The sequence below is a fragment of the Argopecten irradians genome, chromosome 13, assembly GCF_041381155.1.
Source record: "Argopecten irradians isolate NY chromosome 13, Ai_NY, whole genome shotgun sequence".
Lineage (NCBI taxonomy): Eukaryota > Metazoa > Mollusca > Bivalvia > Pectinida > Pectinidae > Argopecten > Argopecten irradians.
This window is the reverse complement of record NC_091146.1, coordinates 31,444,383-31,457,013: the sequence shown is the minus strand read 5'-3', so window position 1 is coordinate 31,457,013 and position 12,631 is coordinate 31,444,383.

Below are 12,631 nucleotides of genomic sequence, written 5' to 3'. Positions count from 1 at the left end.
AAACTCGGTTAGCTTTTTTTATTGTCATTATTGTTATAGACACTGTATGTGATATTTAAACGAAAACACATATTTTACCTAAGAAGCCAATGATATATATATATAATGTAAGTATCGGTTAGCTTGTAATATAATAATAATATAATAATATAATTATATAATAATATAATATATTCTTATAATGTAATATAGTATTACATTTATATACACTTTTTTAATTATATATCTATATCATCTACGGTTCATGACGAGTGTATATCTAGCGATATTATGCAGGCACGGACAGATATGAGCCAAGGTCATCCGTTTAAATGTCGGATTAATTTGTAGATAGCCGATTTAAAATTGGTGTCACATGTTGTAACATTGATATTGGACGATGCACCTCCTTATCTGATATTAAAGGTGCGTAAGAGTGTACTGTAAGTGGAAGCTTTCTTAAAGTTGAGGGTTTATTGCTGAAAGAACTAAATGCAAAATCAAATTTCAGTCAAACTCCAAAGTTTTATTCAAACTGCATATATTTATTTACCATTAGAATATTTACATCGAGGGATACAGCTTCAAAGAAAGGTTAACTTACATTTCAATGATTTAGAATCAAGTATCATTTACACAACAAAATTCAAATGAAGTTTGATTTTCCCGAGAAAATACAGCGTGGGATTGAATTTTGGGTCAAAAGGTGAACTACAAAGGTCACTGTTATTCAAAATATTTGTTTCGCAAATTTTCGTTTCCGCACGATACTTTGAGAACACTATTTTATCAACAGAATTTCATCAAATGTCATACAATGATAGCATAAATAAGCAATAATAACTGATGTCATCAACCTCTCGATAGCGCCCAATGCCTTGCCTAGTAACCATTAATTGTGTGTTATGTACATCATATGTCAACGTGTAGAGCCATATTCCCCCCCCCCCGTTTTTTAATTCCCAACAAAAATAGAAGAAGAACTAAAGAAGAATAAAATTCCCCCCCCCCCAAAATCCACTGGCTTCGTGCTAGAACCATCTGGCGTGTTAGAAAATATTCACCATCAACCTTGTGTAACAATTTAAATATATCAAACTAAGAAACTCAGGAAGTCTACGTCTGAGTCTACCCTATCCAATGTTTGTACATCGTTAGCCGAGACGGAATGAGACAGGAGCAGGGCACTACATTAAAAGGTCGTCTCGTGGGAAGACGAGTTTGACGTATACGTGGATAGTTTAAGTGTTTCATATTTACTGTTGCAATAAATGAAGTTTTGTACTGCTAAGATCAATTAAATCCACACGGTAGTAGTCTCGCTAACAGAGATTAGATCTGGCTTTGCTGTAAATAAGATATAATATTCATGATTTATCGATAATTGAGGAACAAGAAATTGTACAAATATTATTTAGGGGTGAATATCTATTAGGCTCATATCGCATACCATTACTTTTGGAATACTATAGAGTACAGCTATATTAATTAGCTTCTAGCTACTTTGTCTACTTTGTAGAAGTGTGTAAAAAATGAAATTTTGACGCTATAGACTAGTGGAAAAATCATAGTAGTCAAAAACTGAAGTAAGGTGAGAGAAAAAACAGGTGAACGGTTTTGGAGTTATTAGTCCGCGGAAACAAATTGAAAATTGTAATTTGGTATTTCCATGGTAACGAAAAAATTTTACCAAAAGGTGAGGTCACAAAGCTGCAATGGGCTAAACTGGTAGCATCATTTGATTGGATGTATTACAGATAGTTTCAAGGAGCTGCGCTGAACGGTTTGTGAGTAATAGCCCAGTAAAGTTTACTCGGAACGGACGGTGCCCAAAACAATATCCCCCGGAAAATAACTAACAGAAATGTTTGTTTGTGTTTAATTAACCGTCCTATTAGCAGCATCTATGTCATGTCAATAGTAAGGAAGTACGGCCTCCCATGTATGCGCTGTATTGCGTGTATGTTGTTGTTGCGATCATGGTTTTGGGAGACTGCGGTATATATCATGAGAGTTCAGCTTGTGGTCTTTACCTTGTATAGTGGGGAACTGTTGCCCTTTTTATAGTGCCTGTATACTGATGCGCTAAAGCAGAACAGAAACAAACCACTTTGTTTTATAGTCTTTGGTGTGTCTCGGCCGGGGGACAGAATGGACAATGTCCACAGTTAGGGTGTATACTGACCCAAAACATTGCATTAGTGGCGACTGAGTGAAATCAGCTTCCATCGAAGTTACTCGTCACACAGCTCAAGGTCAACCCCGCCGATTCCTTCGAAGGTACAGACTGTTCTGACACTGGTAATAGTTTATATATTCACGAACCAATGAAATGGCTATAATAACTTGGGGGCGTCATTGTGTAACACTGTGCTCTCGAAGTCAGTAAACTCCTAAATCCGACTGAACGAAAGAGCGATCATGCAAATATATCGTTTACAACATCATTTTATGCCAGTAACCCAGTTTTCGTCTTATAGTACCTGACAGGAAAGGCTTATTAAATGTAACTGACCGACTTATATTGAGGTCTGATATTTTGAAGAGAACGGGAACCTACTTCAAATCTTTAATTATTACTAACGTACGAGAAAAGATAGCTACTAGGATTGAGACTGATGTGAATATTATCACAGTGTGTACGCAGTTGCTAGAAATGTGCATGTTATGCGATTACAACACAGCGCACGTCATTTTATAAAAATGCATCTTGGTTCAAGTAGACTTTTAGACTATATTTGGTAGTGATTTATGCAAAATGTGTAAACACAGGGATGTGTGTAAAATATACACTTCAAAAGCTTTCTATGAGTAGAAGTTCCATGGGACATATACTTCAAATTACGAATAAAACAGGTCTGTTTAACAATGTGTGACGCAATGTATGCAACGCGCATATTGTGGTGTGGGAGATTTACTGTAAGCACTTTGACGAATTCTTAAGAAGTGTTTTGGTTTGGCTTTTTGTCAGATACATGAATTGTCTCTACTAACTAATATAATTTACATTTTTGTTAGGCCTAAACGTCCTTTAAATAGGACAATGGTATGTAAGATCAAAACGCTTGTCATAAGAACGGCTATTCTCTATTATGTCAATGTGCTTACATTACAACACCTTCACCAACATTGACTCCAAGATTATCGTGTGATGGGAAATGGTAACATTCTCTGCATTGTTGTTCCAAGTATCGATGAGAAAATTGACCAATTGCTTAACTACCTGTAGGTTAATGATTGAACAGTAAGTAAACTGATACACAAAATAATAGACGCTGCTGACTATTCAGACAATATCTGATAGGAATTCATTTGTTTTATTTAATCGAAATTTTCTGAAGAGAAATCTTCATTTTCACTTCTTAACCCATAAGCCAAATGACGGTAACGCCATTAGCCGAATGAAATTGCTGATATCTGATATTGACAATGTACGCAACCCAATTTAACAACTTTTTCTAAATCAATAGCAGTATGTATTCTATAATCACGGAACGCATGTGACTGCTTTGTGTCAAAAAAACTATTTGAAGCTTGTGTGCATAGAGTTCGGGCGTATAGAATTATACCTGCTGTAACCCCAGGTGCTTGATTCGTAACCCTGAATATTTTCATACGGAAACTTCCGCACGTTTTGTCACGATGTAAAGATGACGAAAGAAAATGTTTTATAAATGATATGGCGAACTGTTGAACTTTGGAATTTAATGATGATAACTTTGACTTGACGGATGGCTATTCTGGAGTGTCCAGAATATAGCTGATGTGTTCCATACAAAGTCGGAGACCTAACTGCTTTACAAATAAAATATTTCATGCTTAAATAATGTACATACAATAAAATTACAGAATTATGATTGACAGATATCGCTCATTGGGCAGATTAATCAGCCGTGGTCAGTGTCCTTTAGGCAATTAGGATGGCCGTGACATTAATCCGATTACGTAATAGAATGGAACTTAAAAATCTTTCAGAAAAGGTATCAAAGTAAATTGCCAGAGGATATACACAGTTATCACACATATGGATTTTTATCTCAAATGTCACAAAACGTAAATTTGATCAAGAATATAACCTTAGGAATGTCAAATTTCACACAATAGTATCAACTGATAATTGATGTTAAAATTTAGCAACTATTAACGCAAAGTTCAAAGCACTTTAAAATTTATCACAAAATTCTTTGTGATAACGTCCTTCCGCTCCGGGGGAAAGGACGCGTCCACGCGTCTTAATTAAACTTTCCTCTGTTTTTGGTGGTAGTCTATTCGCTCGGTTTTTCATAGGGATATGTGTGGTCGCTGGCGGTACGTGGAATTATTTTGTGGTTGGTTTCGTGGTCCGGGAAAAGTATTCGGGGCTGGTAGTATTTTGGAGCGCTTGTAGTAACTAAGTTGTTTTTGGAAGGATTTGTTGTTGTTATTGTTTTTGTTTCCTGTTTTTTAATTCCTCGTCCGTTCCGAAATTTCGAACTTTAATCACTCGCGTTGAAAAAACTACAATACTGTTCTTTTACATAATCGCAAATAAACTGTTTGTAAGTACTGATTGTTTCGTCTTTGTAGTCTTTTCAAATTAATTTTCTTTCTGTTGTTCAATGCTTTTTCTAGTTCCTTAATTTGAGACACATAATTGGTTATATTCACATTTTTGACGCGCGCACATTCCTCTTCTAGAATTTCGTTTGATCTTTGTAATTTTGCACACTTTTCTGATATTTTGGAGATGGTAATTTTGGTACGAACAAGTTTTGACTGTAATGAAATTATCTGGTTGCTGTAGTTAGAGTCTTTCTGGAAATCGTTTTGAAGTTCACTATTTTCAATGTTACTGAATGGAAAAATACACAATACCTTTTTGGTTTCTCGGAATTTCCTGAGACGTTCAGAATCTCGCCGCCGTTTAGATGTTGACTTGGCCTTTTTCTTTGGTGCAGTGCGAATAACGGACTTACTGTCCGAAGAGTTTTTCGGGGACAGGAACAGGATGGATAGGCAGTTGTCGCTGACTGGTCCAGGGATAATATCCTGTTGTACCAACATTTGTAGTACAATGTCCGGTTCGATTAAAACACATTCTCGAAAAGTGGCCAATGTTTCCACATCGGAAACAGTAACATACGTTTGCTGGACACCACATCGGATGGTTTGGGGCGAAGTGGCCTCCGCATCTATAGCATAATGCCATCCTGAATGGTTACAGTCAAAACGTTACCCTGGTTAACTCCAAAGTATGGCGAACACAGTCTTGGTTAAAATCCAGTCAATTCAATTCATTTTCAATTCATTTTATTCCGTGGACCTTACGGTCCATAAGTACAAATTACATCATGTAAAAATATACAATTGATATAACAAATGAGATGGAGAGTGATTCATATAATAGATAATAAATTTCCAGCCAAATGTCTCAACTTTTTAACTTTTCTGACCTTTTCTTAATAGCAAAATGAATAAATTTACCAGTATTTTGTAATTCTTTAACGTTGTTAACGCTTAATAATTTAACTAATTTAAAAAACACTTGGTCTTCTGTAATAATATTTCTTAATATACTTTTGGCGTAAATCAACATAAAATGGACATTGTAATAGAAAGTGATATTCATCTTCAAGTTCATTTAAATCCACAACATGTACACAATCTATTCTCTCGTGGGATATTTTTGTTTTCTACCCTTTTTCAATATTCAAGATTGTGTGCCGAAATTCTTATTTTGGTTAAACATTTTTTATATACAGTGTCAATAGGAGCTTATACTAAATAAATATTGTAAAACATATAAATTAATCATAATATATGAATATTTACTGTATATCCATCGTGAACTGTATTATACGTTTATTTGTATAGTTCAACCTCCTTGTCTATATGACCTCATTCAAGAATGCTATTTATCTATAATTGTAACATGTTTAACAGATCTACGGATGACATATCAATCCCAGTGAGTGTATTGGTCACATCCAAATATTATATGCTAGGTTTCCATTTTAAATGTTTAATTGAACCATTTTCAATCATTTGTGTTCTTTTCTTGATATCCTAAACAACTTTTTTAATATACAGTTGGATAATGTACCTTTTAGTTTCTATTCCTATTAATTCAATACAGTTTTAATATTTGTCTCTGGTTATATAAACACAGCAACCATAACTGTACCCAAGATTCTAACGATACCGTCATAATCCTTTAAAAGTTGTGTTTTATTTAGCTCCATGGAACCTTATATAGTGTTTTGGTTGACAAATAAGTTTGTGTGGCAACAACTTTTATACCTAAGGAGCTTCTAATGATTTGTCACCCAAATTTCTCTTAGCATATCCTCCCAGTTATAACTATTCTATTTTTATGTATCTATAAATTCGTACTACTGAGTAGATATTTACAATTCTTGGATTGACTTTTTCAACTTACACTCAACTTATTGGAAAATAATAAAGCTATTTTTCTTCCTTAGATGTTGCTACAATGCATATGCGTTATCTAATACAATTATTCCCTTTGTCATTAATAAATAAACATACCAAGATTATTGAATTTCGTCTATTATCGGTCTCCTACATACATTGTTATACATTATTGTAAAGCTACCACACTATTCATTTTCCCTCGGTCTCTCCCACCCCGTTTCTGGAAATTCTTATATTTGTGTGGACCCTTTTCATATATTAAGAAAGTCAACATACCTACAGTTAATTTTAATAATAATATACACGTATCAACTGCAATTACAATGCAGAGGATTAGGCGCGTCCTCCGCGTTTTGTTGAACCTGATATCAACGCTTGTACATTACCTCAAAAACAAGTTAAATCAAACCTATTTCTAACTGATGGACAGTTATCTCCTCTTATAACACATTTTCTCACTCAATGACAATAATACAACTGTACCCCAATCGGTGGTCACAAATTACGACGCCTCTGTGGAATAGCACCGTTCGTGTCTTTCTCAGTAAATAGTACAGCCCTAACATCGCATTTACTAAATTGAAACCCCGAAATCACTTAAATGGTATAAAAGTATGCATTGAATGCATTTTTTTAGCAATGTATTCCCATCGGATTCCCCTGATTTATAAGTAAAGTCCCAAACAAATACTTCTATCAATTAGATCAAATGCTGTCAATCTAAAATCAATTATAATGCAGGCATTAAAAATCCTTTTTTAGATAACCTTTTAAAATAAGGTTTTGTTTTATCACTGTTAGACCGTGATGGATTCCGAAATAGAGTTGTGGACTCTTCGTATGAGTCCCATCGAACAGGTCGCGGGAAAATACTAGCTTGGCAGAAGAGTCTGAGGGTATATCGGGAGGAAAAGCGTACCCCCAGCCCGTCGACAGTGGGTACAACCCGTGGATTATCCACCACCAATTATACAACCGGTAAAACTTCCGTCAACACGTTTATCACGATGTAAAAGAAGCCGAAAAGAAAAAGTTTTGAAGTTTGTAAACTTTGGAATTACATGATGATAACATATTGACATAGTCGGCCTTGGCACATCAGTGCGAGTCCCTGAATAATAGATGATAGTGTTTCGAACAAAAGTCGGAGAACCTAACTGACCTTTACAAATAAAAAATTTTCTTGATCTTTTAATATTGTATATACAATCAAATTACAGATTTTTTATTGCCCAGACTAACGCCCTCAATTTGGTCATGTCTTATTCAAGCCCGTCGTCTGTGTCCTTTAGGTCTCTTTTAGGATGGCAGTTGTAATATTTAATCCGATAACGTTTTAGTAATGGAACTTAAATTCATTCAGAAAAGGTATCATAGTCAATTTGCCCAGAGGATTACCACAGTTATTCCACTCATTTGGTGAATTTTATTCTCAAAGGTCACAAAACAGTTTAAATTTGATCATAGATTATAACCCTTAGGCCTGTCCAATAACACCCACAATAAGTGGTATCTAACTGTTAAGTGAAGTTAATCATTTAGCAAACTATTAACGCAAAGTTCAAAGCACTTTAAAATTTATCACAAAATTCTTTGTGAAGTAAGTAAAAAGGAGTACTCTCTCATTCTGTTTAGTGAATGAATCTTTTCCTCCGCATCAAAGAAGCGTCTCGCATGGAACAAAACCAAGTAAATAACTGGCAATTTGGTTTCGTTTTGAAATGTCTTAATAATGGTTCCAGGATAAACAGAATACACGGTTGGTATCTTACAATACAAGGTAGGTTTATTTTGGTGCTCGACACAGAGAGCCGAGATGACTCGGCAGAGCCTCTTCATCTCGGTTTTCCTAAGTATCGCACCAAAATAAACCTTGTATTGTAAGATACTAACCATGTATTCTCTATATCTCCATTTCGGGTAGGTATCCATTGTGACTTCATTATTTTGTGAGCGCAACTCGCGTCGTTTTCTCTAAAAAATATGATGTTGCCCTCTGAAATACATGACGTCACAATCAATACCTACACGCAAGGGCAGATAATTCTGTAATATGCCAAAACGGAATACGCAAACAAACAGCTGTCAAATTTGATTCCCTACATTTAAAATTGGTTTTTCAATGTACATTGATAAGATAGAAATGTAGCCAAAGCTGTCTATAAATACCATCGAATAGATATAGTAATTTGTAAATTCGTGCTATATAGCCATTTTGGTAATTTAACAAAAAAAATTATACACCATCAACAATGAAACCCATGTCATAGCAACTCGTGTAACTAGAATTTTCGAATACTACATACAATAATGTCTCACTTACGGGTAAATGTACGTAATAAATGAGAACAGTGTTGTTACACAGACGATTTTATTTAAAAAGTGAAAACAAAAATATTTGTTCAAGCGTGTTAATCAGTAAACAACTTTAACAAAGAGTCCACTTAACAATGACCCTTTAGACCTCCACCTCAGGCAGTCGTGATAAGGTCAGAGAGATGGAGATCAAAATAGGTAGGTCTAGTCTGGTGTAAATACCATTGGCTATTTTAGTGGTCAACGTAGGTAAGGTTAAAATTGTATCTGCTTCAAAGCTAGTTGTGATAGTGAAATTTGGTTTTGAACTGCAGTTCAATAACATTGAGTGAGGTCTTTGGATCATTTTTACTTAAACTGAATGTTATGATAGCTTCGGCAATACAAAACCGTCTAGAAACAAATCCTTTTTTTAATTATTCGTATTCATTAATATCAATTTAAATTAGTTAACATTCAAATAATATATTAATCTATATCCGTTAATATTGACTAAAATTAGTATCCATGATTATTTAATAAAATATTCATTAAAAAAATCAATAAATATGTATTAACATTCATTATCATCGATTGACTACAATATATGCTTTAAATGAACCTAGGCTTTCCTTAGTCATCAAATATAACACAAAATTTTATTATAAATACCCGATCAATTAATATTAATAATAGTTATTCATTAACATACACGATTATTCATTAAAGGGACAATTCAGTCTAAGAGAACATTAAAATTTGTACATAAATCGGAAAAACCCAGCTTTAATGGGAATTAGGTCAGTTGGTTTTACTGTGATATGCCAGAAAAGCCTATGGTAGTGAAATACGTGTGAAATGTTCAAACTCACTTGCTGTCCGCCATTACACATTGTGGTCAAACATCTTGTATGCCGAATCCTGTCCCTTGCTCGTCGAGTAAAGCAACTTTTGTCTAGAACTGCTCAAATCGCTCTGACAGTAGTGTGTTTACCCTTTTCGGTGAATTGTCTTGTCTAAAAGTCATTTTATCACCTCCCCAGTGGTATATATAGTTCATTTGTTTAACGTGCGTGACTTGGGCTCGGATATAGGTACAGCGTACATATTGTATCTGCTTAATCATATTGATCAACGATTTGGAATTACAAAGGTATCAATTAAAATACTAAACAATGACGTGGAATTTGTCAATATTTTATGTTATATGTTTCATAAGAAATGTAGAACAATACATTTATGCCATATTTTGCTTCTTGGTTATATAAAAGAATTATCCTGGGTGAATTGTCCCTTAAATATTCATTTTTTATATATTTTAATATTCATTGATATGCGTTAACCAAAATATATCAATCAAAGGAAGTTTGCGAAAATTTTGTCCTTATATATAACACAAAACTAAATATTAATTAAATCGATAACCACATTCATTTTTCTTCAACATCACTCTATATTAATTGCTTTCTGTTGGGAAAACACTCAAATGGATAATTTCAAATGGATGATACAAAAATTAAAAATTGAGTTGCAAAGAAATAACAGTTTCTTTCATTTTACTTTTACAAAATATTTTCCACGGTGGTGTAAACGTGGCTGCAATATATTGTAGCTCAAAAGACTTTTAGACAGAAAATGATGTCGTCTTTAGAGCTACAATTGGTGCCTATTACTGCTAAATGGAGCAAAGTAATGATTATGCAAACCATTATAAAACGTTTATTTGCATTTCATCTTACTTGTTCGATATCGCTTGCTTACTAGGCAATAAAACTGAACCACATAGATTATCAAATTCCCACCGAGGCATTATTTTTACGTAATACACATGAAGATCTTTCTGAAGGGGCTTTCCTTAGTCATCAAATATAACACAAAATTTTATCATAAATACCCGATCAATTAATATTAATAGTTATTCATTAAAATACACGATTATTCATTAAAGGGACAATTCAGTCTAAGAGAACATTAAAATTTGTACATAAATCGGAAAAACCCAGCTTTAATGGGAATTAGGTCAGTCGGTTTTACTGTGATATGCCAGAAAAGCCTATGGTAGTGAAATACGTGTGAAATGTTCAAACTCACTTGCTGTCCGCCATTACACATTGAGGTCAAACATCTTGTCCCTTGCTCGTAGAGTAAAGCAACTTTTAGAACTGCTCAAATCGCTCTGACAGTAGTGTGTTTACCCTTTTCGGTGAATTGTCTTGCCTAAAAGTCATTTTATCACCTCCCCAGTGGTATATATAGTTCATTTGTTTAACGTGCGTGACTTGGGCTCGGATATAGGTACAGCGTACATATTGTATCTGCTTAATCATATTGATCAACGATTTGGAATTACAAAGGTATCAATTAAAATACTAAACAATGACGTGGAATTTGTCAATATTTTGTGTTATATGTTTCATAAGAAATGTAGAACAATACATTTATGCCATATTTTGCTTCTTGGTTATATAAAAGAATTAGCCTGGGTGAATTGTCCCTTTAATATTCATTTTTTATATATTTTAATATTCATTGATATGCGTTAACCAAAATATATCAATCAAAGGAAGTTTGCGAAAATTTTGTCCTTATATATAACACAAAACTAAATACTTAATTAAATCGATAACCACATTCATTTTTCTTCAACATCACTCTATGTAATTGCTTTCTGTTGGAAAACACTCATAATTCAAATGGATGATACAAAAATTAAAAATTGAGTTGCAAAGAAATAACAGTTTCTTTCATTTTACTTTTACAAAATATTTTCCACGGTGGTGTAAACGTGGCTGCAATATTGTAGCTCAAAAGACTTTTAGACAGAAAATGATGTCGTCTTTAGAGCTACAATTGGTGCCTATCACTGCTAATGGAGCAAAGTAATGATTATGCAAACCATTATAAAACGTTTATTTGCATTTCATCTTACTTGTTCGATATCGCTTGCTTACTAGGCAATAAAACTGAACCACATAGATTATTAAATTCCCACCGAGGCATTATTTTTTACGTAATACACATGAAGATCTTTCTGAAGGGGATTTTTACGGCAAGTCCGGAAATTGTGAATATGACGTCGTGTGAGCGGTACGGTAGATATTAAGAATGGTAGTTATGTTTGTTTTGGACAAATATAATATGTAAATGCATTTATATGCATAAAATAATTGTAAACCTACAAAACAGTATAGAAAACTGTGCCCGAGTGATTTTCGGAGGCAGTGCTCCACTACGACCGAAAGGTATAGTAGGCCGGGTACGTATATACATGTTGCCCTCTAAATTCCAGTTACAAATACAAAAGGACAAAGTCCAGTCTTCTTGTTCTATTCAGTATTAAATCTAAGGGTTACAAATAAACGTTTGGCTAGATCGGAGGCTAAAACTGGAGCTGAATTATAATCAACTCACTATATATTTACAAAACAAAGCACAGAGCAATCCCTAAACAATTATAAAACTAACATGAACGTGAATCTCCTAATCTAAAATTAATGTTTTAACCTTATCTGACATACACTGCCGGTCACAAAGCTCCGTGTCTGGACAGCTATAAAGCCGAAAGATAACTTCACAACATAAACAGATTTACTGCTTGACCTTTAGGGTTGTTCACTTTTAACAGTACAATTTAAAACAAGATCTGTAATATTTATACCATTCTCTACTTTAACAACTGTTCATTTTTCTACAATAAAAATTCTTTGTAATTACTAAGTTCAAATTGAATGACTCTGATTCGTCGTAACTACTAAAACATATTTTGGAAATCGTCATATATATGTGACAGGGCGAGAGTAGTGTGCCGCCAGCCGGGCTTGAACCCGCGACCCCGGACTTACTGGTCTGCCGTTTTACCGACTGAGCTAAAGGGAAATTCCCCCAAGCGCGAAGGTAGAAGGCGACCGTATCACTGTGTACAATTAAAACCTGCTATATATAT